This window comes from Podarcis tiliguerta (genome assembly GCF_965153285.1).
Source record: "Podarcis tiliguerta genome assembly, chromosome: 3".
NCBI lineage: Eukaryota > Metazoa > Chordata > Lepidosauria > Squamata > Lacertidae > Podarcis > Podarcis tiliguerta.
The window spans coordinates 38981270-39008668 of NC_139536.1; the positions used below are offsets into that span (position 1 = coordinate 38981270).

The following is a 27399-nucleotide window of genomic DNA, read 5'->3' on the forward strand; positions in this document are numbered from 1 at the left end:
AACAGTTTCAGGCTAAGAACAGACCTCCGGAACGAATTAAGTAATTAACCCAAGGTATCACTGTAAATCTGTTAGTCTTTAGGGCACCACAAGAGACTTCGCTGGAAGAGACTAACATGGCTACCCCCCATAAATTATTGGATTATAAATATGTTTAGGATTCCCCCCCCCCCACTCTAAACTTTAGTCTAAAGCAAATATTTTTAGCAAGAGGAAACAGTATAAATCAATGATTTCATATCATGGAGCACTTGTCTCTCAGGTAAGGGTAGGGAAGCTGTAACCCCCCCCCCCCATGTTGTTTGCTAGACTACAACTTCCAACATCCCTGGCTGGGGCAGAGGCGTAGGAAGGTCAGGTGGTACCCGGGGCAGAAAATTTCTTGTCACCCCTCCATTTTATTTTATTTTTTGCCTGCAAAAATGGTTTTACATTATTTCATATTTACTTACAAAGGAATGTGGATTCTGGGGCCCTGATAACAAGTAGGCGACTGTAGACAGATACTTAAATCTACAGGATGGATTGTGTTTTGGCTCCACTGAATTGAAATTTCAGCCTTCATGACATATGAAAACGGCCAAGTAAACAGTTATTTTTGTGGAGGAGGGTCAAGATATTAACTGATATGCATGAAATTTCAGATACAGCTATATAATCCCTGGTGTAGACCTTTGGAGCAGGCATTTTCAAAAATAAAGTTTTTTATGAACCGCCCTAGTAGGGCAGTAATTGTTCCTTGATAATTTGTCACCCCCCTCCATGATGGCACCCTGGGTGGACTGCCCCCCCTCCTATGCTCCTGGCTAGGAGGAGGATGGGAGTTGGAGTGCAGCAACATCAGGGGTGGGCATAGGCTCCTCAGGGGTAAGTACAAGGCCCTTATTTTCTTTTAATGCATGTCTCAGCTGAAAGAATGTCAGTGGTCCTATGCCTCTTACCTCAACCCCATCTCTAACCACTGCAATCCAGGTAGCTGCCTAATTCCATTCCTTGCACCAGAAGTCACTGGGAAATTGAGAGATTGGATCTCTTTTGTTTTGTCTGTTTGTATTGGTTCTTTCCTCCTATCTATCTAAAAATAATTCATATTTTCAGAATGTGTACTGTCAGCTTAAACTATGATGAGTCTGAATGTATTTGTTTTCCTCAGTACAGGACAAAACTTTTGAATCCTTTATCAAAACTCTTTCTGCTTAGTTTTCTTCTAGGCAGGATAAAAACAACAACACACATTCAACCCTGTCCCATCTTGGGTATATGCCCAAAGCATGTTATACTACATTTTACTTCTATGCTTTCCTTCAGCCAAAATAGACCCCAAGGCAACTCACAAAGGATAATGCAAAAGGTAAGTCAAGCAACAGCAACAACAAAAATAAAACACACATTTTAAAATAGATATATATAAACATTAAAAACAACAACTGGTAAAGGGGCAAAGGATGTCAGAACAGGAGCAGTTCCTTCTTAGAAGCAGGGGCAGGTGTGGTGGTGGTGGAAAAGCTTGCCTCTTGATTGTCCAGCACAGTATTTCCTCTTTTGCATGTCTGTTGAGTGGGAAAGCATTATGAAATAAGTAATTAATTTGATACATTTACTAGAAAATACCTGGCCTAAATTGGCTTTAACTGTATACACTATACGCACAGACTTTTCCAGAACATATCCTGTGTTAAACAAACAGCAGTGGAATTAGCAGTTGCAGATAGATGTGATCCCACAACCTCTGTACAAATAGCTCCTTTACATTCTACTGGTCTCTTCATTTCTAGGGACCCCCCCCCCCCAAGGGAAGTAATGACAATTAAGGTGGGACTTAAACAGGAGGTGCACAGGGGAGGAGAACCTGTGATCTTCCAGATGTTGTTGCACTCCAACTCACATCAGCCCCAGTTAGCATATAGCCAATGGTCAGGATCGCTGAGAGTTGTAGTCCAACATCTGGAGAACTGCAGGTTCCCCATCCCCATTATAGCACAGCAATTCTATGATTCTAACAGCTCAAAACCAAGTTTTGTTGCATTGAAGATATACCCTTGAGAGGATAGAACCGGAGTTTATATAATATCATTTATAATAATGGTATTATAGATCTATAGAATATAATATCAGAGTTTCTAGAACTATGATCTTATGCTGCCCTTGCAAATACTTTAAGATGCATATTTAAAGTCCTCCAGGCTTAAAATCAGTCCAGATAAATAGTTACGTGCATTTTAAACCTTAGCTTTCATCAACAGCTCGTATATGTGCATATCAAATAAGTTTCTGGCCCTGGGACATGGTTCAAAACCCTTTTTGACACGAATGAGTCATTATTGCACTGGGTTTTCCTTTGTCCAACTTCCCATAGGCTAAATATGTGACCATGATGATTCCAGAGCTAAGGACTGCATAAAAGTCTGTCTTCTCAGTTCTGGCATATGTCCATACTGTGATTAATTGCCTGTTGTCATTGTTATCTAGGCTAATTATACATTTTTGTCCATACTAAGCTTGTATGGTAATGAGATGCAACTGTATGTCTGTTCAACCTTCTACTGCATAGTTTATAGCAGAATTCCAGTGACAATAAGGAATTTAACTATCCTTCAACATTTGAAAGCAGCACATAAGCATGTTTGGGATTATTCCTCTGCTGTTCTGAACATTTTCAGAATGAGGTCACATCCTATGCAGCAGACTTTATTGTATGAAAGATAACAACTGTATCTTTCAAAGAAGAAATCAGTTGTTTCTAAATAAATGCTATTATATGTTGCAACAATAGAATGTTGCCAGTTATTTGATTAGCAAGCAATGTAGAAGCTTACAGTGGTACCTTGGGTTACAGACGCTTCAGGTTACAGACTCCGCTAACCCAGAAATAGTACTTCGGATTAAGAACTTTGCTTCAGGATGAGAACAGAAATCGTGCTCTGGCGGCGCGGAGGCAGCGGGAGGCCCCATTAGCTAAAGTCGTACCTCAGGTTAAGAACAGTTTCAGGTTAAGAACGGACCTCCAGAACGAATTAAGTTCTTAACCCGAGGTACCACTATGTTTGCTTTATGTGATAGAGACCTTGACAGAGCATTTGGCTTGCTAGAAGCCGTGGTTTATTGGTTTGTTTGTTTTTAACAATACTCTAAGGTCCAGTACAGCCCTATATTTGGAGCTGCCATGCTGGCCTAACCCCCTCTTTCCACAGCCTGTCTAAATGGGCCAAATTGATCTACACACATAATTCTACCGCCACTGTTGGAGGTACTATACTTCTGAATACCAGATGCTGGGAATTGCAGATAGGGATAGTGTTGTTGCCCCAGTTCCTCTTTGTGGGCCTCCCATAGGCATCTGGTTTGAGCCGTCATTCAATTAAAGACCACTTATGTTTGGTCTTATGCATGTAGGACAAAACCACTTGGTCAGTTCAACAGAAAAAGCTCTGGGAATTAATTACACGATTTTGGCTCCAGTGACTGGGCCATGCCTTTGTGGATGGCAGAGGCAGGCCAGCACACCAGGTGCACCTACTGGGTCTGTTCAGATGTCTGAAGTATCAGCTGAACTGGCCTCAGAGCATACAAATATTAAAGGGATATCACTCTAAAAGCAATCACAAAGTACATTATCAGTATCATTGTTTCCTTCCATTATGTGCAATGGTTCATAACTTTCAGAGCAAATAAGATTTGGACACTAGACATCAGTGGGCAAAAACATATCTTGTGGTTATCTCGGACTGAGATATCATTTGTTTAATATCATCAACTACAGCGACAGGATTATTAATTGCAACCAACAAGAATTAGAAAATAAGGTTATAAGGCATTGCCAGCTAAACCTTACAGCATCTGATGTCTTGGTGGTATAGATTTGATCCTGACATTCTTCCATGATATTTTAATTACAGGAGAGTGAAATATGCACAAATATGGTTACAGAGCTAGTGCTGTTTTGTACAGTGGAGGGATTAACAATAACTTTGTACTATTGATTTCTGTTGCCACAGAAGCTAATGATGACCAAGGTCTTGTGGTTTTCCCAATTGGATACATTGCATGAAAGTGGAAGCCTCAGAACGACATGAGCACATAAAGAGTTTCAGCAAACCAATTAGGTTACAGCTAAACTGCTCAAAAGCTGAATGCTGGAAAAGGAAAAGATGGTGACAGCTTGGAGTGGCTGTCACATTCCCCCTTCACTGCTGCCAGGATAGGTTGCCTTTAGGGATTATCTTGTTTGTTATTTAAGTTTTAAAATAATTACAATTTCTTGGCCAACATCTAATACTTCCATCCATCATCAGTGATCACTGCCAGATCCAATGAAACTATTTGCTTCGGGCCAGCTGGATTTGACTTCCTTTTGAAATGCTGCCATATTGTCAGAGCAAAATAAGCATTTTGTGCATTTACATTGTACCTGAAACCGCACCAAAATCAGCATAAATGTTTTAAGTAAGAATAGATTAACTGTGATCTGACTGAGCTGAAAATCCATACATTCAAATAGCCATGATTTTTATGTATTCAGATTCCCTGTTGAAATCGGAATTACCACCTGGTGGATGAAGGATCCATGCATTAAAATATTGAGTGAGTGTGTCTATGTCTCATTTGCATGTATGTATGTATGCTCTGCAGAGTCCTGTGGTCTTTTATGCTACGTAAGTGGGCAGTGCTATAGAGGATTAAAATATTGATACAGTGGTACCTCAGGTTAAGTACTTAATTCGTTCCGGAGGTCCGTTTTTAACCTGAAACTGTTCTTAACCTGAAGCACCACTTTAGCTAATGGGGCCTCCAGCTGCTGTTGCGCCACCAGAACACGATTTCTGTTCTCATCCTGAAGCAAAGTTCTTAACCCAAGGTACTATTTCTGGGTTAGCGGAGTCTGTAACCTGAAGCGTATGTAACCTGAAGCGTATATAACCTGAGGTACCACTGTAACAGACATTTTCTTATTGTGAGGTTTAATGTCTAAGAGAATAAAATATGCTTTCTGCATTTCCATTTTACCCTGAACATTATTCTCTAAATTAAATATCTGCAGCTGCCAGATATAGGTTTTTTTAAAAAATCATCATAGTAATTTACTGTGGTTACCTAAGCCAACAGCAAACAGACCCAAACACTATGCCACTTGTGGTATGGGCATGCCCACAACGTCTTCCTGCACTCTCACATTCCTCCCACCACCAGCCAATGAGTCATTCCTCCCCCTGTGAATCCAAACCACCACAAGGAAAGACCACCTGTGGTGACCATGACCATCCATTGATTCATTCATGTCTCCCACTACAGTCTATCCCCCAAGATATTTGTGCTCTTTTCTGATTCATACATACAAAGCAGGATACCACAAAAGTCTCTCACTACATCTATTTCAGGAGGATAATTTAAGACAAATAACAGTATATGTGATACTTGCGCTGTTTCTGGAGCTTACATTCACACGTCTAGCCTTTTTAAAGCCATAAATTAGCAGAAACAGTACCTCCTAACCACAAATGTATTGTCATCTGTCCAAAAATGCAGTGTCTGTGGACCCATGACTAGCAGTTGGACCCATTTCTGACTTTCCTTTTATAACAGCATGCACATTAAGCCTTCTAAAAAGCATGAGAGTTAGCGTGTCGCTTTCAGCTACAAAAGATGCCAAGTAGAAATGCATATCACAGAGTGTCCGAAGCACAGCAGAGCAGGGCTTGAAGTGCTTGGGATATGCTACTGTCAGGCGACTGAGATGGGACAAAGAAAAGACTGCTCTGGGAAATGTGCAATAAAACAGAAAGTGTGCTGTTAGTGCAGCTTTCCAAGAGGACTAGATTTGGTCTTCAAAGTAGATCAGTTATTTGTTTGCTAGTTTAAATAGTATTGCACTGCCTTTCTGGAAAATACCAAGGCAGTATATATACCATCCAACTATTTCAGACTCAAAACTGGGATGCGCATCTTCCGGGATGCGCACCCGGGGAAGTCACATGACCCACTCCTCACTCTCACTCCGATAAAGCACTTTTTTCAGGGCAATATCTTGTGTGGCACTGGGGAAAGTACAGTAGTACCTAGGGTTACAGACACTTCAGGTTACAGACTCAGCTAACCCAGAAATAGTACCTTGGGTTAGGAACTTTGCTTTAGGATGAGAACAGAAATCGTGTTCTGGCGGCGCGGTGGCAGCGGGAGGCCCCATTAGCTAAAGTGGTGCTTCAGGTTAAGAACAGTTTCAGCTTAAGAATGGACCTCCAGAACGAATTAAGTACTTAACCCGAGGTACCACTGTTTTTTGGTGGGAGAATGGGTGGGCCTTTGGGGCCATTGTCCTGACCTGGCGGGCTTTTCCTATGCTCTTAATTTATTAATACTGTTGCCTAATACAAGTTTGTCATGGCCTTTAGCTAGAACAATAATATTATGAACTTGAAATTTAGAGGCAATGCTTTCAAACATATTATTTTAACTTAAATAGCACATGGCACAAAAATTAATTTGCCCATTATTATCTGGGGCATGCAATTATACATGTCATTATTAATACTGACACGGCACCCAAAAGTACTATGTATCAACATGATCGTTATCTCACATACCCCTCGTTGTGTTCAGCTTCCAATTACTGGCAGTGATCACCGAAGAGAACAAATGTTATCATTTGCCCCAAACCTGCCACACTCAGGCAGGTTTCACACTCCTTTATGTAGGGCTTGTGGATTTATTTATTTACTTATTCCAGTTACTTATTAGTCACTTTTCAAGACCAATCCCTCACCAAGCAATCTATAGACAGAAATGAAAACAACAGAAGCACAGGCAGAGTATGAAGAACTGGGTGGATGCGGACAAATAGACCCTTGGGAGCTACTGAGCTAGATTGCCAAAATTCTCTTATTGTAAATAGTAAGATACATTTTTATGGCCTTCTAGAATGCCAGAACTGAAGGAGCCAAGTGAATGTCAACTACAAGAGAATTCCACAGGTGTAGGATCACCACAGAGAAGGCTGTATCTCAGGGAGTTGCCAGCCTAACTGATGTCACCCTGTGGCCACACAAACAGAACCTAAGATGATGGGCAGAGTCATGCAGGTGCAACCAATGTGGCCCTGAACTGTTTTGGGCCTTAAGCATTGATGCCAGCAATTCTGACCATGAGAGCCAACCTAGATTTCTAGCTTGGCAGTTCCATGATTGGAGCTGCCAAGTTTTGTTTTTATTTTTCTAATAGCAGTCAGAGAGGCGTGGGGATTTGGAGTGGTGCACTGGCATAGGGAAAGGGAGAACTGTTTGTTTTCCATGCTGGTTCCCTCAATATTCAGTGTGAAAGCAGAAACGAAGTATTAATAATTACATTTGTTAGTTACTTTATCTTGCTCAGGACAACCCAAAGCACCTTACAACCTCTACTGACCTACTAAGTGAATCCATTTTTTTGCTATAAAACTACTTGGAGTATTATATTTTGTAGGAAAGTGGTGTATATATTTTCAAATAAAACTAACAAAACAAGCAAATTGGAAAGGAAGCTCCTAAATGTAAAACTGATCACTCTCCCACTTTCAAATCTGATCTTCCATTGTTGCCTTTGCCTTTTGTCAATTTCTGGATCTGAAGGTCAGTTTCTCTTCAGGCTAGGTTGCTAAAACAATTTTACTGGTAGTTGAAAAATCTGAGCTTGATAGATCAAAGTAAACTTATCCAGACAGCTTCTCTGTAACCTAGTTTCAATAAGCCTTACAAAACCCGAACTGCTTGTTTTCAGTGTAAGGTTTTGTTCTCTAAACATGAGATGGTTGTTAGCTCAGGTATTTCAAGTAGGTCTTGCAAGGCCTTTTAAGAACAAGATGAATGGGGGATGCCATAATCAAAATTAGTTTTGAATCAGAACATTAGGCTGAAATTCACTAACGACACCGAATCCTTGAGTTTGTGATTAGAAATATGATTGGAATGAATGCAAATAGTAAACGATATATTGGTTTTACTTTTTTATATAATGAGCCAGAGAGCAGTGATTGGGAGTAGGCTAGATATTATTTTGTGCATAAATCTGCATTCTTTATATAAAAAATGTTATACAGAGCTACACAGGAGCCCGTACTAGGAAAGACAGTGAACTTATTTCTTTATCTAGTGGCTCTACCTGTCCCAACTGCTTTGTCCACAAGCTCCAGTGGTTACCGGGTGTCACTGCACATTACCATCCAGAGGGGGGCCACTAAGCTCAGAATTATCTATCTGCACCACTGGTTTCAATAGAGAGGCATGCATGCACCACTACTAGCCCTCCTCTGAAATGGGTAGATCTAGTCAAGCCTTTTTCCAGCCTTGCAGTGCTGACTGAGGCTGATGGGAGTCATAATCCAAACCATCTGTTGAGCACCAGGCTGCCTAAAGCTGGTCTTCAGCCTCTGTGAGCAAAGAGCATCTAAAGCCCTAGACTGAGGTTGGCTGTGACTCTTGGAGCACTAATAACCCTGGGAGATGACATTTAGGACCTGGCTAACAATTATTTACATATTTATGGAATAAGAAGCTGCATGGGACAGATTTTTATGTGAAACACTGTAGCTTAGGTAGACAGCCCCCAGACTGGAGCTTTGACATTTATGGGGCACACTTGATTATTCATATGCTAAGCCCTATGCTGTGTCCAAAACCAAATTTCAATAGACTGTATAATCCCAGGGAAGCTCTTGGAATGTTTTCATAGTTTGATTTTCCAGGACATCTCAAAGAGTGTGAGTTGTGAAGTCTAGCCACTTGTGGCAGATGAATAATACCAAGCTGACCTTTAGTGAAGTGTGATAAGACAAAAAGTACCCTGAGGGATCTTGGTAGAGTTGCATTTTCATATTTCAGCTGCCTGGGTTGTGATTTTGAAGATTTGTACGGTTATATACTTGTGAGCGTTCTGGAGGAAGGTTCAGTAACTCGGTTGTTTATCTGCATCAGTTATAACAGTTTTATTGGGGTGCTGACAAAAGCATTCTCCCCACATCTGATTCCCATAAGACAGCATTACCCAGCAGCTAAATTGGATATAATGATATGCATTAAAAACAATACCTCATGTTAGCAGGCAGATGTATATAAAGCTTCTGCATGGTTATTTGTTGGTGCCTTAAAAGCATTTGCTCATTGATAAACCTGGGGCAAAAGTGTGACTTCAGTGTCCTGCCTAGTTACCTGCCCCATTTTTGTATAATTATTAATAGCTAATTATACAAAAGTGCTTGATTTGCATCATTTGTAATTTGGAGTGCAGAGCCCAGAGTTGGACATCTGGATAAAGTGCTATTTACATGGAATTTTACAGGCACTGAAAACTATAAAGGGGGGTTCAATGAATTTGGAAAAGATTTGGACAACTAAATTTGGATACTCAGGTTCCCATTATACTCACTAAAAAGCTGTTATACGAATACAATAGAATCTAAATTAGAAAGCCTGTGGAGAGAGTTTCAAAGGAGTTCCTTGATTCAACTGTTCTAAAAAAAACACCCCACCACCCTACTGTGTAATGTGCAAAATAAGCATATGTTTTAAGTTCACATTTCAGTGTATGTCTGGTACTTAAAACCATGGGCAATTATATCTAAATATGAAGTAGGAGAACCTGAAGATAGGAAACTACTTGTTTAAATCCATGCATGCCCACAGTCTCATAGTTCAAAAGTGGCTGAATGTTGGCACTACTGTTAGTAATATAATCAAGGCTAAAAAACTTTGTCTACACCAAATATATACTAAACAATTGCTGTAATGTCTGGAACACAATACATGCAGTCTCCTTTTTCTCTCCAAAACGTTTAACGAAGACCGGGCCAGATTTAGTGATACGGTTCTACGTGTATGTAAGTTTAAGAAAAATTGCTGAGTGTATTATGTCATTAGGTAATTGGTCCTAGCAGTGACAGAAAACAGTTTGCTTAAAAAAAGAAAAAGAAATGAAGCATAATTAACCCCTCCCTGTGATAATAGAAGACTAACCTCACCAAAATAAGACCAACAAGCAAGGTCAAGAGGCCAACATACATATGGCCATTTAGACATTAGTAGCTTAAAACCCAGTGAAGTCGTTTCCCCTGCTGTGTTTCAAGCCACATTTTTATGTTGCTGTACACACCAGGTGGTTTGGGAAGTCATCACATGATGCGCATTACATGTTACGTTTGCTTCATGTTACGTTTTTTTCAGGTTGAGTCCCACAGTGACCCGGAAGTACCGGAAAGGGTTGCTTCCGGGTTTCGCCGCTCGCACATGCACAGACACACAAAATGCTGTCACACGCATGCACAGAAGCAGTGTCGCTGCGGGTTGCGTTCTTTTCATGTTGCGCATGGGCCTCCGGAACAGATCCTGTTCGCAACCAGAGGTACCACTGTACCTGATTTTTCTCACCACGCCTGCAACTCCCCATAACTCCTGTTCAGTAAAAGGTATCTTCTGCACATGTGCTGGCATCTGTGCCTGCACAACAGCTGTCTCAAATGTACACACCTCAGAAGAGCCACAGCTTCCATTTTCAAATTGGATGGAAGCCCATTTGAGGGAAATTGCACCAAACACCAGTATTTCTCAAGAAACAACAGGCTACATACATGGATTGTAGCTAATGTCGTGTGTAATTGGCTTAAAAAACCGACAGTGGGGGCATACTGGAGCTGGAGTAGACAGTAATGCGTACACAGCCTATGTCAGTGGCTGTGTCAATTCAAGGTACTTCCCTGGCAATTAAGTTATTCTGGCAAGGCTTATTCGCCATTCCTTCTCGGGTGACCAGGTATGCATTGCTTTAAAAAGGGCAAAAGTGAGCACCAATTTGCATAATATTTGTATAGAATGCATATGTATAAATGCAAATTTAAAACAACTATATATTCATATACCTCACTTTAAAGGGAAAAAGCCCAGTTGACTTGTGTACCTGCTCAGTCTGCTGCTGCTAACTGTAGAGAGGAGATGGCTGCTTTCCCTTTTTTATGGTTCCTTCTCTTTAATCCAGATTCGGAATCGACAGTCCCCAAACAGAGGGCGCCTCAAATAGGCCTGTCCTTGGTAAAGTAGGACCCGTGGCCACTCTGATTCCTTCCTTCTCTGGAGAGCAGAGAAAGGGGGGCTGTTTTAGCTTTGGATTGTCCTTCTGGAAGAAGTAGAACAATGTTCTCCCTTGCTGAGGGGTTGTTGGTTTTTTCATTTCCAGAAAGTAAGGTCTTTTTTGTTCTAGTTAGGATTTGGAAGTGAAATTAATTATGTGGTTTTAATTTCAGCCATTTTATACTGATTTTTTCAGTTTAGTTTTGATTAGCTATGTTTTGGTAAGCTGCCTCAAGCAAACTAAAACACTCCCAATGTTGTAACTTTTCCTCATAGGGGAGTTGCCCAAAAACTTTGATCATTTTGGCTGCCCCTTTCTGCACACTGCATTCCAAGTGCAGTCGCACCATGGATGTGCATAGAGGCGTTATTCTATCAGCTGTTTCTCTCCATGCATACATGCCAAAAAGCAGCAGCTATCAGGTCTTGTACAATAACCTTCAACTGATAAAAGGCTCTGATCCTGACTGAGTGGTTCCTTGTGCTGGCCCTTCCTGTATGGTTCCTATGGGGCTTAGCTGGACTAAAACTTGCAAATTCCCTTAGTCGGAACCATAATTATATAAAGCAATATAGTAATTGCTCATATAGAGCTAAATGTGTATGTAATTTGTTCAACACATAGACAATGTGAAACTCAAATCCAAAGGGCAAGGTTAGACCTTTCTGGCTTACAAACTTTGTGGTTGGCCCAGTCATCCACAAAAGTGCTAGAGACCTCAGAGTTGCTTCTTTGCAAATAGCTTTAGTCCCAAAGTAACAAGACCTCGTCAAACACCAGAATTATCATTTGCAGCTTGAAGGGTGCTACTTTGTGGGCCTCCAAACACATCTGTGAGAAAAAGATGTTAATTACCCCTTGGTAATTAACCATGCCTATGCATAATTTAGTTTTAAGTTTTAAAACTTAGTTTTAAGGGATGCGGGTGGCGCTGTGGGTTAAACCACAGAGCCTAGGACTTGCCGATCAGAAGGTTGGCGGTTCGAATCCCTGCAACGGGGTAAGCTCCCGTTGCTCAGTCCCTGCTCCTGCCAACCTAGCAGTTTGAAAGCACGTCAAAGTGCAAGTAGATAAATAGGTACCGCTCCGGCGGGAAGGTAAACGGCGTTTCCGTGCACTGTTCTGGTTCTCCAGAAGCGGCTTAGTCATGCTGGCCACATGACCCAGAAGCTGTATACCGGCTCCCTCGGCCAGTAAAGCGAGATGAGCGCCACAACCCCAGAGTCGGTCACGACTGGAACTAATGGTCAGGGGTCCTTTTATCCTTTACCTTTACCTATGCATAATTTGTTTACTTCATATAAGGTGATAAGAGCCCATAAATATTATTCAACTCTCCAGCAGAACAGGTTTTCTAGCCTTCTAGCTCTATGCTGAGTGACTTGGTCCTAACTAGGCTATATCAAGCCATTCAGCAGTGTTACATGTACCTTCAGCAGTCTATTCAAGAGCTTTCTCATTCAGTTCAGTGGAGATTCATCCCCTTCCAGACACAGAATGTCCTCTTCCATTTAAGGGAATGAGGAAGCTCTCCCATACGGGAGTCCTATGTGTGACTTGGGGTATCTATGCTATGCAGCTTTGAAGCAGTGGCTATGTCTGCAATCCAGACCTATCAATAGCACTTCTCTCAAGAGACAAGAACACACACACACACCTGGGGGTTTTCTTTCCATTTTCACTTCAGAGGGTTCGTTTGCCAAGCCACAAACCACTGTTTAAATTTCTCTGGCTTGGCAGTTCAGAAAGGGGAACGGTGGAAGCAAAAAAGGGGAGAGCCCCACCATGTCTGTCCATGTCTGTGCAGCTGATGCCAGGTCTATTTAAGCTATCAACACAAATGCAAACGCAACACGCTGGCTAATAACTGGTAGTGGATATATAATTAATTACAATGTCTTTCAAAATATACTAATATGCCACTTCAAAATAATGTATATATCATACAGTACATCTCACAAAATATACAAGTGACTGTAAGTTGTTGTATATATCAGAGTCAAATGAGGAGTCAAACAAGTCAATGAATGGCAAGGAATGCCAAGCTGTCTCTCAAAGGAAGACGTCCTGTAAAAGTCTCAAAGGAAGACGTCTATCAGAAATGTTAAAAGGAAGTCTCAAGAGGACAGTGTGTCCAGAATAGTTCACTGTTTCGGAATAAAGTCTTCATCGGCAAATAATTATCAGTGAAAAATTTTCATACTACAGTCATACCTCAGGTTACAGCCGCTTTAGGTTGTGTTTTTTCCGGGTTATGGACTGCCAAAACCAGGAAGTATCGGAACGGGTTACTTCTGGGTTTCGGAGGTCGCACATGTGCGGAAGTGCTAAATTGTGGTTTGCGCATGAGCAGAAGCGCCGAATCGCAACCCGCGCATGCACAGGTTGCAAACGCTGCGGGTTGCGAACGTGCATCCCACACGGCTCACATTCGCAACCCGAGCGTCCACTGTAGTGGGAATCTTGCTAGTGGATTCAGCAGCAGCTACACTATCCAGTGAGCACTGATCCACTGAGCAACTATTCTGTTGATTGTTACACTGTGGTTTGTGTTTCTCCACATGTCTATTTAAGCTGACTGGTGGGACTGCTGAAGCAGCCGCATACTCGGAGCTTGTGGAAAGTCTTAGGGAACGGGAGGTGTCTGGCACAGCTTCCCGCACAGAAGTGACCAGCATAAACTTGCAATTCAGAGCGGTCCTTTTCATTCCCCATCTTACTTGCACAGATGATGGTCCTATGAGAGCAACATCCAATCGTGTGTGTGAGACAATCCCAGAGATGCTAAAGTGCTGCATTTTGAATGGAAGCCCCACTGCATGGTAACTGAAAAAGCCTCTCAGCTATTATATTCATTTACGCTGGGACTCTTGGGCCAAACTAGACATTATCTGAATTGTGTGGTGGGAATTAATGTGTCTAGTTTGTTTGTTTTTAAATTAGCGACTGCTAATCTTTGGAATGGTGATCCTCCTGGCCAAAACCAGGGTGTAAATGGAACATTAAGTGAACCTGGCCTCTCCAGGGTACATTTTCAAAATTTATTATGGGGGAAAGCACCTATACAGTAATTGAAATCTTGCAGCCGGTTCATTCTTGTCTAGCAGTAGGGAGAAACCCCACACTCGCTCTCCAGCCATTTTAAAGCTGCATGCATCACAAACAACCCACACGAGAATATACCAGAGTCAATACATGGAAACTGTAGACAGGAAGCAGAAAAAGCAGGTCTCTCATACATACAGTGCACACAATCCTAAATATAAAAGGCTATAAATGTGCTGGAGAGTAAATTAGTGAGTGAAACATTTCAAGAAAATGCTAAGGGGAACAATGGAAGAAAAGCAGACCAGCCCACAGGGAATTCTGTTTTACTCAGTCATAAAAAAACACACACATATACACAACCTCTTCTGGTTTCCCCTGCCTGGAAAATCTGCTCACAATGCTGGGAACAATATGTGTTTTTTTGCTTTTTTTTAAAGTACTAAACAGCAGATTTCTGTTTAAAAAGATGTAAAAATGCAAAGAATTAAGTGACTGGACAGAACAGGAAAACTAAGCAAAAAAAAGTGCTTGCATTCAGTGGCCTTGTTTGTACTTCACTTTAACCCATAGTTAAATGAAGTGTGGTGTGTGAGTTAGGGCGGGGAGGGGAGTGGGGTTTCAGAGGCTTCAGAGATGCCAGGGGAAGACCTAAAGGCTATCATTTAAGGGGGGAAAACTCCTCAGATTTTTCATTTTCAAGTAACTTCCCACCCTTAAAGCTAGATTCTAGTCATACACCAGAGCATCTTAAAAAAACAACAACCTATCTCTGACAGAAATATTAAAAAAGAAACATGAAGAAACCTTCAATGGGGACTCATCTACATTAGTAAATAAAAAGTGTTTTAAATGCGTTATAACACTGCGATGGCGCTGTGGAGTTCCATCTTTCAGCAACATGATTTCCCATTATGAGGCTAACAACCTGTTTCCCTGAAACTTTTTTTGATGTGTCTAGATCCAGCCTGGTTTGCTTTCTCAGAAGTTCTCTACTTTTCTGACCGCTGATCCTTGTGAAACACAAGTACAGTAGCACCATCAACACAAAATAGAGATGTATTAGCATATGCAGTGGGCATGAAATGTGACTGGTCAGCGGGTGGAAAAGAGGGAGAATGGAATGGAGCGTCCTGGAAAAAGACATGGCTGCCCAGTTAGAACCCTGGAAGGAGCTCTCCGTACTGCAACATTTTGCTGTAGCCCTCCTTATTCCTGACCACGAAATATTTTTCTAATCATTTCCAGGCAAGCTTCAACTAATTCTCACTCCTAACCTCTATGTTTCAATCAAGTGTGTACAAGCTGTATACATGGGAGTGCTCTCTGTGATATGTCCTGATTGTTTTCAATATATAGATTGCATGGAAAAAGTATAGAAGGTCAGCCGAGCATGCAAAATTGGAAAGCCAATGGCATCTAAATGAATTCAGACAAAAGTCATTTGTGTCTCATGCAGGCCCATTAAATACATAATGGAAAAGATCAGATGTGTATATATTTTAAATCCTAAGGGCAATCCTACTTTGCATATACTGTATTATATAGATTAAAATAAATGAAATCAGTTTAGTGTTGTCAGTTATAGGGACTTGATGCCCACCTCAGGGATGACTGTGGGCAGAATTGTTGTCTTGCAGGGGGTTGGACTAGATGACCCTTCCAACTCTACAATTCTATGATTTTATGTAAATGAGAATTTACAATAAATAAATAAAAATCTGGGCCCAATTTACATACCCATCTTTCATGGCTACTTTGTGCAAATGCAGCTTTAAATTAGCTCAGCGATTACAAGTTCAGAGAAAAATCAATTGTGTTTTTGCTCCAGCTGTACATGTCACAGCAAGAAACTATTAGTGAAACTAATTTTTAACACAGCGAGTATCTCAATATGACATTTATGCCCCAGCCAGCTCTGTAAAAAAATATGCAGGAGGTGGGGATAGGGAAAGAAAAGCATTTATGTACCTGTGTTTGGTTTTATTCATTATGGGTATACTGTAACTCATTAGGGAGGACTTTTAGATAAAAGCATTAATCTGAAATCAAAGCCTGCCCAGTTATGCAAAGCACTCAAACTGTGGCCACATTACGGAGTCTAGAAGCTTCATGGTTGTGGCTGGAAGGGAAGCTGAAAACTACTAAAAATGCAGCTTCCCCAAAATTATGTTGAAACAATCTATAGCCTTATTTAAAATTAACCAGCCTAACTTTTTAAGTTGTGGCCTAAGCAATTTATTCAATGTCATTTACTTGCCTAAAGAAGGAAATTGGAGGAAATGAGCTTTACTCTCTCATGGAAATAAATGGAATATACAGTGGTACCTCGGGTTAAGTACTTAATTCGTTCCGGAGGTCTGTACTTAACCTGAAACTGTTCTTAACCTGAAGCACCACTTTAGCTAATGGGGCCTCCTGCTGTTGCCGCGCCGCCGGAGAACGATTTCTGTTCTCATCCTGAAGCAAAGTTCTTAATCCGAAGCACTATTTCTGGGTTAGCAGAGTCTGTAAACTGAAGCGTATGTAACCTGAAGCGTATGTAACCCGACATACTACTGTATAGGTTCTTTAACTCTGGCAGGATCAAGCCCAAATCTGTCTCTTCCACAGGTGATGAAGAGGCACTAAGAACCATTCTATGTATAGTTTGTGCGTTGAAAATTAATCCTGTTTTGAAGACCCTGGACATTGCCGATGCAGTACTGTGGGTTGTGCATTCTCCACTAATTTGGCCAAGTGTATGCGTGTAATTTGATGCTTGCACTGTTTTAAATGAGTTATACTGTTAATGTGGAGCTATGCGCATGGCTGCAACAGCATTTATTCACATGGTCACTGGTTGTGCACCTGCAATCTGACCTGGATAGGATCACCTCTTACATACAGTGGTAGCTCGGGTTACATATGCTTCAGGTTACATACGCTTCAGGTTACAGACTCTGCTAACCCAGTACCTCGGGTTAAGAACTTTTCTTCAGGATGAGAACAGAAATCATGCTCTGGAGGTGCAGCGGCAGCAGGAGGCCCTATTAGCTAAAGTGGTGCTTCAGGTTAAGAACAGTTTCAGGTTAAGAACGGACCTCTGGAATGAATTAAGTACTTAACCCGAGGTACCACTGTATGTAGTTTTCCTGCTGATTCTTGATGGTACTGTGCTGATTTTGTGCAAAATGTTATTAAGATTTAAGCTTGTAACAAAAAAGTGTTTATGTTAGTCCTTTGTTTATGCTGACCCAAATAAAAGTATTTTAAATTTATGATGTTCCAGCCACAAGACATACTCTATTTTACTAGGCAACTCAAATGGGAAAGGGCTGCATTGCATGGTTGCATGAGCAGAGCTCTACTAATGCAATATTCCTCCACCTGATTCCAAGTGATTACACTGCAGCCCTGTTTAACACACACACACACAATTCAGGAGCCCCACCTGACCTTTTGGAAAGGTTTTCTTCAAGGGGTGGTACAGTGGGTTTCAGAGGAAAGCAGGGAAAGAGGTCTCAGTTGTGTAAGCTGCCTTCCACTTGCACAACCACTGGATACAACCCAAGGTTTCTAATGAAAAAGCAGTAAAATAATGTTTACTTGTAATCACAAGTTTCAGCTGTAACCAAAGATTCTTGGATTACAGAGGCCTCCCCAAATCACTGCTAAACATCATTAAAATCAAATTGTCTATAGCACTGTTTATGGGTTGATCCCAGAGAATTATAGAGGCCAAGCAATCTTTTAGTGGACTCCCATCAAAAGCAGGTGGCCCAGTAAACTAGTTCATCTTACCTTTGTCATTGTGCTTATTAAAACTAATTGGAGAGATAAATTGCCTCCTAGAAAGCCATTACCTCCTCGAAAGCACGTTAATTTGAAGCTGAAAGACTTTATTGAAGTTACATTAGACTCCATTCAGCTGCAATCCTAATACTTATGTTCCAATTATCTCCAAGTGATAATCAAATTTTAAAAATCTCATTGGACAGGATTGACATACAATTTTGAAATGGCTCTCTTATGCTTTTTATATTAGCACATTAATAACCTAGAGAGGAGGTTTTGCCATAACATTTTGCTGTTTAAGGATGTTTTCAAAAGTTAACAACACCGTTCATATGCAGAGTCCAAAGGTTCAAGGTGCAAAATGCATGTTATATTGAAGGTGTGTTGCATTAATCTTTAATACTTAGAAAGCACCTGCGGGGGAATCAGGGCTGCAGGCTGTTTGTCCTTTTCGCTGTTGTTTTAATTGCTATGTATTATATTTTCGATATTGTTTTGCTGTAAGCTGCTTAGGGAATATTTATTGACATGGCCACATACATCTCATAATACTATTAATAAGCAATAATAAAAAATAATAATAAAATAATAGTAATAATAACAACTCCCTGGATTGGCTTGCCAGGCCATGAAGCGCAAAGTGCTTTTGCCTTGTGGGAACTGTTGAGAGCAGTAAAGAGTTAATCTGCTGTGCCTCGGAGCTGAGGGGCAGAGCTTATCAGGCAGGACCTGACGTAAACAGCCTGCTATGTTGTCTGTGTTCTGGGGAAATCAAAAGTGTTAGTTGAACTGCCCAGCTCAGGGAGGAAAGGAGCTGGGAAAATGCAGCTACACTCCGATGGATGCTGATCTGTGTATATATGTGTTTTCGGAACAATAAAGAACTTTAGAAACAGGAGCTGATGTCTCCGGAGTCATCCCTTATCACACGCACGACGCTACGCTAATTCTGCTGATGATTTTACGACCTACAGAGGCCCGCGCAGGGGAAGTGTGCCGGGTGCCATTAGACCATAAATCTGTCCGAGGAGATTTATTGGAAGAGACCGAACTCAACAAATAACAGGAACACAGCAGTCCAGAAAATTTTGGCAAGCCAAAGGCCCACTGCTGTGGCAGGGGGAACGCGTCCTGTTTCCCAGTCTGAGGCAAAATGGGAAGTACTGCTTCGCCCTGCTGCCATCACTGCTCCTACCACCATCTATCTCCTCCCACTCCCGTTGCCTTCTCTGGCACCACTGCATGCCCTGCCCCATTCACTACTCGCAGGGAAGCAGTATCGCCATTGTTGCCAGTTTGGGGCAAGATCTTCCCATGATCTTGCCCCAAATCAGCGCCGCCAGTGAAGAGGCAGGCGTACCCTGGGAGGCTTCTGCCACTAAAAACGAGCAGTACGTCACCAAATGTAATTTAGAGCAGACGGTCCTAAGAAACTACTGAGCATCAGCAAATAAAATAAGTAACAACGATGCTGCCACCTTTGTGGTTAAGAATCCAGAAACGTAAAGCCAAGGCTCAAATTCACTGCATAATCCATACAGCATGAGGAGCATTGTGGAATAGATGGCCCTCCCCCACCCTGAGTTTCTCATCAGTTTGTAGCAGCTATGAAAAGCCAGCATACTTGTGGGTGGCCTGCTGTGGCCTTCATTCGGTTTTATTCAATTATTCACTTGATTACACTTGAAAGAGCTATAAAAAGGGCATCTTAATTGCTCAGTGTTACTCACAAGCTTTTCAAAGCCAGCAAAGTGCGGCGCATGATCGCGATGTCCCTTTTGTGAATTCACAAATTTATCCCTACTGCAAGCCAATAAATAGATGGAATTACAAGTTTAGCACATATACAACCCCCCCACCCTCGAAAAAATACCAATTAGTTCTAGACAGGCATTTCTTGTTGGCTCCCCCAATCTGCAGTACTACATTGTGCAGTTCACCCACAGTTTGTTATGGAACCGGGTTTGCATCTCAATGTTTTCAACTTTATCGTCCTAAGAGATATTGAACAGGAGATGCAGGACAGAACTGGGTACTCAAAGGCTGTAGTAAGAAGACCTATCTTCTACTTGGTAGGAGAAACACAGAAAAAATATGGCAATCGTAAGTGATGTAGGTTCAAAAATATGCAGTTTCCTTTTTATTCAGGCTATGACACACACCCCAATGGCCCCTGTTAATCAGAGTCACTCCTTATTTTCTGCGTCCCCCCAGAAACAAAGCACTGGATCTCTGGTTGATTTGCAGTAGATCACCAGGGAATCCTTTAGCTCAATGGATGCTCCCATTAAGCACCCTCTCTCATATTTATTAGTATTATTTTTATATCCAACCAGTGCTAACGTTACTGAAAGCATCTACAAATGAAATCTTAAGAGTAAAGCTTTCCTCATTATTTTGGTTTCCGTCTGATTTTAAGATACATTTTGAGTCAGTGTGATACCTGTATATCCACTTATAAAGTCAGTTAGTATAGATCTTCCAGATATTAACAGAGATGCCAGAAACTTTAGATAGAAAGGAAAATGCAGCAGTCAAAATTTGGGTGAATAAATCAATTAGTAAAATTTGAAGAAGGGAGAATTTCTCAAATCTAGGGGTTGAAAATGTTTCACAGTTTCCATGTTAGTAAGACTAATTTTGGAGACAATCTATGGAGATATTTGCATTAAACCAGAAAAAGCCCCAAGTAGGATTGCTATTCCTGACTGAAATGTAAGTGGAAAATATATTAGCAGTGGTTTTATTATCTTTCTATGCACATCAGGCAAAAGCTTTAGGAACTTGTGCTAGAGGCTATTTTTGGAATCATTCGATACTGGAGTTACCTGCTTATGTTCCTGCAGGCTTTTAAAACAGTTGTTAAATGGCATAGCCATGGATTTAACCACAGAAAGCGGACCTACCATCACAAAATAGCTTTTTATAAATCTGATCAGCATTATGGGCTACTAAGGGAACACAGATGGAAGCCCACTTCTCAATCCAGAGAAAGTGTTGTGAGGAATTCCCATGGCATCCCAATACAAGATTATCACTTGTGATTCCCCTACTTCCGTATTCTCTGCTAGGGCTAAAAGTTCAGAGCACAGTCCATTGAAATGCTCAAGCCTCTTTGAAATTAATGGCACAGTGCAAGAACATGGCGGATTGTGTTTCTATATTTATTATGTTTTGATATTCTGCTGGAAGCCACCCAGAGAGGCTGTGGAAAGCTAGCCAGATGGGTGGGGTATAAATAATAAAATTATTGTTATTGGTCCTGGTTTGTGTCTTTTGCTCTTGTGCCCTAAGCCACAAGAAAGGCATCATTTGCCCAAGAGGAAAATGCCCTTCTGCATTATATTTATTCTAGTAACAGTGGACCAGTACTGGTTGATTCTGGGTCCACAGACAGGCTAAAGTAATGAGGAACGGCTTGAAATAGCTTTATGCTCAGCAACTTCTTATACAAACTTGAGCAACAACTTTACCTTTGAAACTAGACTAAGCCATGAGACTATAGGGCAAGTCAATTTCATTAATACTGAGGGGGTAGCTTTATAAACTCTAATTTATAAGCTCTATCGTTGTTGTTTAGTCGTTTAGTCGTGTCCGACTCTTCGTGGACCAGAGCACGCCAGGCACTTCTGTCTTCCACTGCCTTCCGCAGTTTGGTCAAACTCATGCTGGTAGCTTCGAAGACACTATCCAATCATCTCATCCTCTGTCGTCCCCTTCTCCTTGTGCCCTCCATCTTTCCCAACATCAGGGTCTTTTCCAGGGAGTCTTCTCTTCTCATGAGGTAGCCAAAGTACTGGAGCCTCAGCTTCACGATCTGTCCTTCCAGTGAGCACTCAGGGCTGATTTCCTTAAGAATGGATAGGTTTGATCTTCTTGCAGTCCATGGGACTCTCAAGAGTCTCCTCCAGTACCATAATTCAAAAGCATCAATTCTTCGGCGATCAGCCTTCTTTATTGTCCAGCTCTCCCTTCCATACATCACTACTGGGAAAACCATAGCTTTTACTATATGGACCTTTGTTGGCAAGGTGATGTCTTTACTTTTTAAGATGCTGTATAGGTTTTCCATTGCTTTTCTCCCAAGAAGCAGGCGTCTCTTAATTTCGTGGCTGCTGTCCCCATCTGCCGTGATCATGAAGCCCAAGAAAGTAAAATCTCTCACTGCCTCCATTTCTTCCCCTTCTATTTGCCAGGAGGTGATGGGACCAGTGGCCATGATCTTCGTTTTTTTGATGTTGAGCTTCAGACCATATTTTGCGCTCTCCTCTTTCACCCTCAATAAAAACTCTATCATTACATGGTAGCTATTATTGCTCTGGTGCCAGGTCTACTTTCAAGACTGGTGAAAAGTAGACCTTCCTACCAGTACGAATTCACCGTTACAAGGATAAATATAGTTGATGGAACCTTTTGCCAATGCTGGAAGTCAACAGCACAGGAGTAGCCAAAACTTATTATTTACCCTTAGTTATTTTTTGTTGACGATCTGAATTTTTGTTTTTAAAAAGGGAAATTGTAGAATGTCAGTATAAAATATTCACATTGAAACACCAATACAGTTTACAACTATGATTCCTCATAAATATATTCAGCTGGGTTTGAATGTTTAGTTTGCAAATTTTATTTACAGGGGGAAAGGATTAGTCAGATGCTTCCAAGTGTTGATGATAAATTCTCTCTCTATTTTATTTCACATTTAATAAATCATTGGGTATCTTATTTCCAATGCAGAATAACAACAACAAAAACAGCCACACTTATTTTCCATGCACAGAAGTCTAAAATAGTTGAACTTTGAAACTTCGGCATATAAATAGGACAAACTGTGCAGCAAACACATGTCTAAGCCTGAAGAAACATTATGGTGGATAAAAATAAGGCCAATACAGTCATGCTTACTTGCATGTTCTAATAATTTTTTGATATGTTCTGCTCTTTTCTGATCTACTTGTCTAGGCTGGAAAATAAAAAGGAGATGGAAGGCGCCCAGAAAATGTTCACAGCTCATTGAGTAGCAAATTACTTATATATTTAATAAGCACAATGTGTGGAATTAAACTAATGAGCCCTATCAGCATGGCTCTTGAAAGTGAATTATACCATCAAAATTTGGGTCTCCCTTAAGAGCAATTGAAGTTGATGGAATTGCATCATATGCTGTGAAGGCTATCGCAAAATAATCTCTTTAACAATGGTCTTTTATTTCTTTCTGGGGGAAATGTAGCTTTTCAGAGTCTTGTGGGCAACTGAAAAATTATATAGAATATTTTATTAATTCGTTTGTTTATTTCAAACTAACAAGGGAATGACCGAGAAGCTCAACTCTCACAGAAGGGATCCAATTATTTAAGAAAGGAGGAGGATGAACTTCAAACTCTTCCCCCTTTTACAGCATACATGTTAAAGAAGGGCAAAAAATGGTTGTGGACAATGATCAGGTCCTGGCACCTTTCCTGTGAGGAAGGACTGAAGATGCTGGAGCTTTAAGCAGTGTTATGGTTAGATAATTTTAGACCGTTGATTTAATGGTCTTTTGCAGGGAGGATTTTTCTTTTTTAAAAAATGTTACTTTAAGGTATGTTATATGGTGCTTTTTAACCCAAAGGCCCTTACAGCAGTGAACAGCACATTGAGGGTGGATCTGTCTCAGTTTTGCTTGTCTCAGTTTCTATCTTTTCCAGTTTTAAATTACGTTCTTCACATTTTGCAACAATTTGCAAATTTTTTGTTTGTTAAAAAAATCCTCATGAACATTCACCAGATTTTAGCATGATGTTTTTCCGAACACACACATTTTTATATGCAGTTTTGACTAATGTACACATTTCTGCAAGTAATTTACCCTAATATAATGCATGTTTGTATTTTACTTTCCTATTTATGTACAGCTTTCCCTAACATATGCATTTTTTGTGTGTAAAAACTGCAATTCAGATGTGCAAATTTCAGAGGACAGCTGTGTTTCAGTTCACATATTGTTTCAAAAAGCGGAAAAAGATTTGCCTTTAAATGTCTACTAAATCAATTTTTTTTCCCATCCCTAAGCATATTAATGCAGAATAAAGGTGCAATAGGACAGAAAATAATAATCTTTGCTGCAACAATAAATGAAGAAATCTAAAATTAACCAATTTTTAAGGGTTAAGACAAACCTAATATTAAAGGAGAGCTCACAGTTTGTCCCTGTTTTCCATCTTCAGAACACATATACCTGTCATTTCAGTTGCAACAGTGAAGTGAATACTAGCTCAGTCTTGCCATTCCCCCATTTCAAAGTGTTGCAAGAATAGTAATGGACATATGCATTCATTTGTTGCTCTCTCTTACTATATCTGTACATCTATATATGTTTTTTTTGCCAAGTGCAAAGCAGGTCTAGGACAGGAAGGGTAGGAAGGCTTCTTGATGACATTTAAGGGGCCCTGCCAGTCAATACCATGAACAACCAGCATATACCTGAAACTTGCAGGATGGATTTTCACCCCTGGAAAAGAAATGCACATTTGAACCATGGGTGCTTCCAGAGCCTGGAATTGAAAGCCTAACATTTTTCCATCAGTGTTGTGACCCAAACAAAATGTATGTCTATTTCTGTGGGTGATGTGCATGGCTATTCTAAGCACATCCAAGTTTTTGTTTGATTTCTTGGGTTCTTTCTAGAAGAATGTAGCTGAAACCCCAGTATTTCCATCTTGCTGATCAAAATTTCCAGTTCTGAAATACCACCCTCTCCCTTAGTCATATTTCAGTTCTGCCACTTACCCCCATATGTGCTCACTTAAATTTAACTCAAGGGTCTGCAAGTTGAAAATCATGCTTTGTTTCCACGTGTTTCTCCCCTTTTGGCATTCACTATAACATAGTCGCACGGCAAAGTCACATGCAGCCCCATATGTACTCTATTTTGCGAACTGCAAGGAATCTGTTTCAGCCAGTGAAAGAGTAAACTTATTCGAGCAAACTCATGAGGTGAGACAGATCATATAATATAATGATTAGTCATAGGAAAGTATGTGTTCCAGGACCAAACAAATGGCTATCACTTGCACAGATGGGTAGGGAGGAATAATAATCAATACTTTTTGCTTTAAATGTCTATTAATTTACAATAGAGATGGGGGACAAATTTGGGAGAGGGGAGGGAGCGGCCAGGGAAAGGTGGCACCTTACCATTTCATCTCAGGATGTTGAACTAGGCCAGGCCGGGCCAGTGCACCAGAAGAGCTGTGCATTCAGTATTGTAGACCGAATTCTGTGGCACTTCTTCCTCGCTGCAATTAGACAAGACGACTTCTTGTTGAACTTCTATTGAACCTTTCTACTTCAACAGGCAAATTTCAGGACATTTTCTGTTTTTCTGTTTAATTTCAATTGATAAATCTACTGCAAACTTTTTTTAAAAAAATTTATATACACCACTTAGAAACTTCACTAGGTAAGCAGTATATAAACAACTTAAACATATAAACAAAAGCCTGTAAAGCATAGCAATTATTTATAAATTTGCACCTATAGGTAACCCATACTGTAATCCTTATTAGGAGCAGGGAAGAGACATTGTAAAAGCCAACAGAGGGCCCATAATCTGACCCCTTCCCCTTTTCTCCACAGCAGTGGAGCATGCTCACTAGCCTTTTTCTTGTAGGAGAATTCCGGAAGCCAGTTTAGAGGAGAAGGCAGAGAATTTGGAAGAGGCCTGGATGTTTTGCCTGCTTCAAGAGTTGCAGATGTGTCCAGGTTCCTGCTCTACCATCAGATGTTTTGGGAGAGAGTGCCTATAAGGAACTGTAAGTGTTGCTCGGATTGGGACCTGCACTTGGAACTCTGAGGTCATTTCAATTGTTGGATCTACAAATTGCTTTGTTCTTCTTTGGTTCAGTAAAAAGGTAAAGGTAAAGGGCCCCTGGACAGTTATGTCTTGTCAAAGGCGACTATGGGGTTGCGGTGCTCATTTCAGGCAGAGGGAGCCGGCATTTGTCCACAGACAGCTTTCTGGGTCATGTGGCCAGCAGGACTAAACCACTTCTGGCACAACGGAACACCATGATGGAAGCCAGAGCGCATGGAAATGCCGTTTACCTTCCTGCCACAGTGGTACCTATTTATTTGCTTGCACTGGTGTGCTTTTGAACTGCTAGGTTGGCAGGCGCTGGGGCAGAGCACTGGGAGCTCACCCCATCATAGGGATTCAAACCACTGACCTTCCGATCTGCAAGCCCAAGAGGCTCAGTGGTTTAGACAGAGCGCTACCCATGTCCCTACTGCTGAAGATATGATACAATCCTGCACGGTATACATTCATTGAGCCATAATGGCATATTTACAGATATAAGTACCGGTAAGTATATGTTTAGTTTAGGGACGCGGGTGGCGCTGTGCGTTAAACCACAGAGCCTAGGACTTGCCGATCAGAAGGTCGGCGGTTTGAATCCCCACAACGGGGTGAGCTTCCATTGCTCGGTCCCTGATCCTGCCAACCAGCAGTACGAAAGCACATCAAAGTGCAAGTAGATAAATAGGTACTGCTCCGGCGGGAAGGTAAACGGTGTTTCCGTGAGCTGCTCTGGTTCTCCAGAAGCGGCTTAGTCATGCTGGCCACATGACCCGGAAGCTGTACGCCGGATCCCTCAGCCAATAAAGCGAGATGAGCGCCGCAACCCCAGAGTTGGCCACGACTGGACCTAATGGTCAGGCGTCCCTTTACCTTTATGTTTAGTTTATAAATTATTTATGGCTTGCATTTTATTCATTTGATAGGCTGGTGCAACCATGGGTTGGAGGTCCATTTTCCAGATGGGACAGAGTTTGGCTACCATTGGTGAATAGTAGTTACATAAAAAATTCATATAAATTAGCACATGCATTTCCCCCGTTGTTAATCTGTGGCCCTCCTTTGGGTGTGAGAGATGCATTTCCCCTTTTTGGGTGGTCATTGTATGAAGTCCACTTGAAGTCCCTTACTTTTCATGGATCCAGCAAACTGTCTCCTTAGTTCTTATAGAGCAGGGTTTCCCAAACTTGGTTCTCCAGCTGTTTTTGGACTACAATTCCCATCATCCCTAACTAGAGAGATCAGTGGTCAGGGATGATGGAAATTGTAGTCCAAAAACAGCTGGAGAACCAAGTTTGGGAAACCTTGTTATCGAATGAGCAGCAGAGAGGAAAGCAATATTATTCCCTAATATGTCATTTGTGATACATCAAGCCAGTGTTGGGAAAATCAAGACTATTTTTCTCGCCACTGCATCCCCCCATTCCACCCCTCACCCTCAACTGGCTTTTCTCACAAGGTAACATTGCTCTCTCTTCCCTAAACACGAACCAACGTCAGTAAGCAACAAATCTGGAAATCTCTCTAGGAGCCAAATCCCAGCTGGGACACTAAATCATTTCACAAGAATGTGTCCTACTGAGAGGTATTTGTATCCCAGTCTCATTACGCCATACAAAAGCGCGTTCCTTTTAAATACAACAAGTTTTTTAGTCCAC

General features: G+C 41.2%; 2 long non-coding RNA genes across 2 annotated transcripts in view; one reads left to right on the top strand and one right to left on the bottom strand.

The window, feature by feature from the left end:
- Positions 1-1186: 1186 nt before the first annotated feature.
- Positions 1187-25666, bottom strand: LOC310673686. Its single transcript, XR_014509190.1, has 3 exons — positions 25543-25666; positions 25081-25181; positions 1187-1550 (listed from the first exon to the last, which is right to left on the bottom strand). It is a non-coding gene; the product is annotated as an uncharacterized lncRNA (long non-coding RNA).
- LOC310673670 overlaps positions 24835-27399 on the top strand; it is a 31691-nt gene continuing 29126 nt past the window's right edge. Inside the window, exons 1-2 of the long non-coding RNA XR_014509168.1 lie at positions 24835-24879; positions 25556-25701. This is a non-coding gene — a long non-coding RNA (uncharacterized lncRNA). The remainder of the gene's footprint in view (positions 24880-25555; positions 25702-27399) is intronic.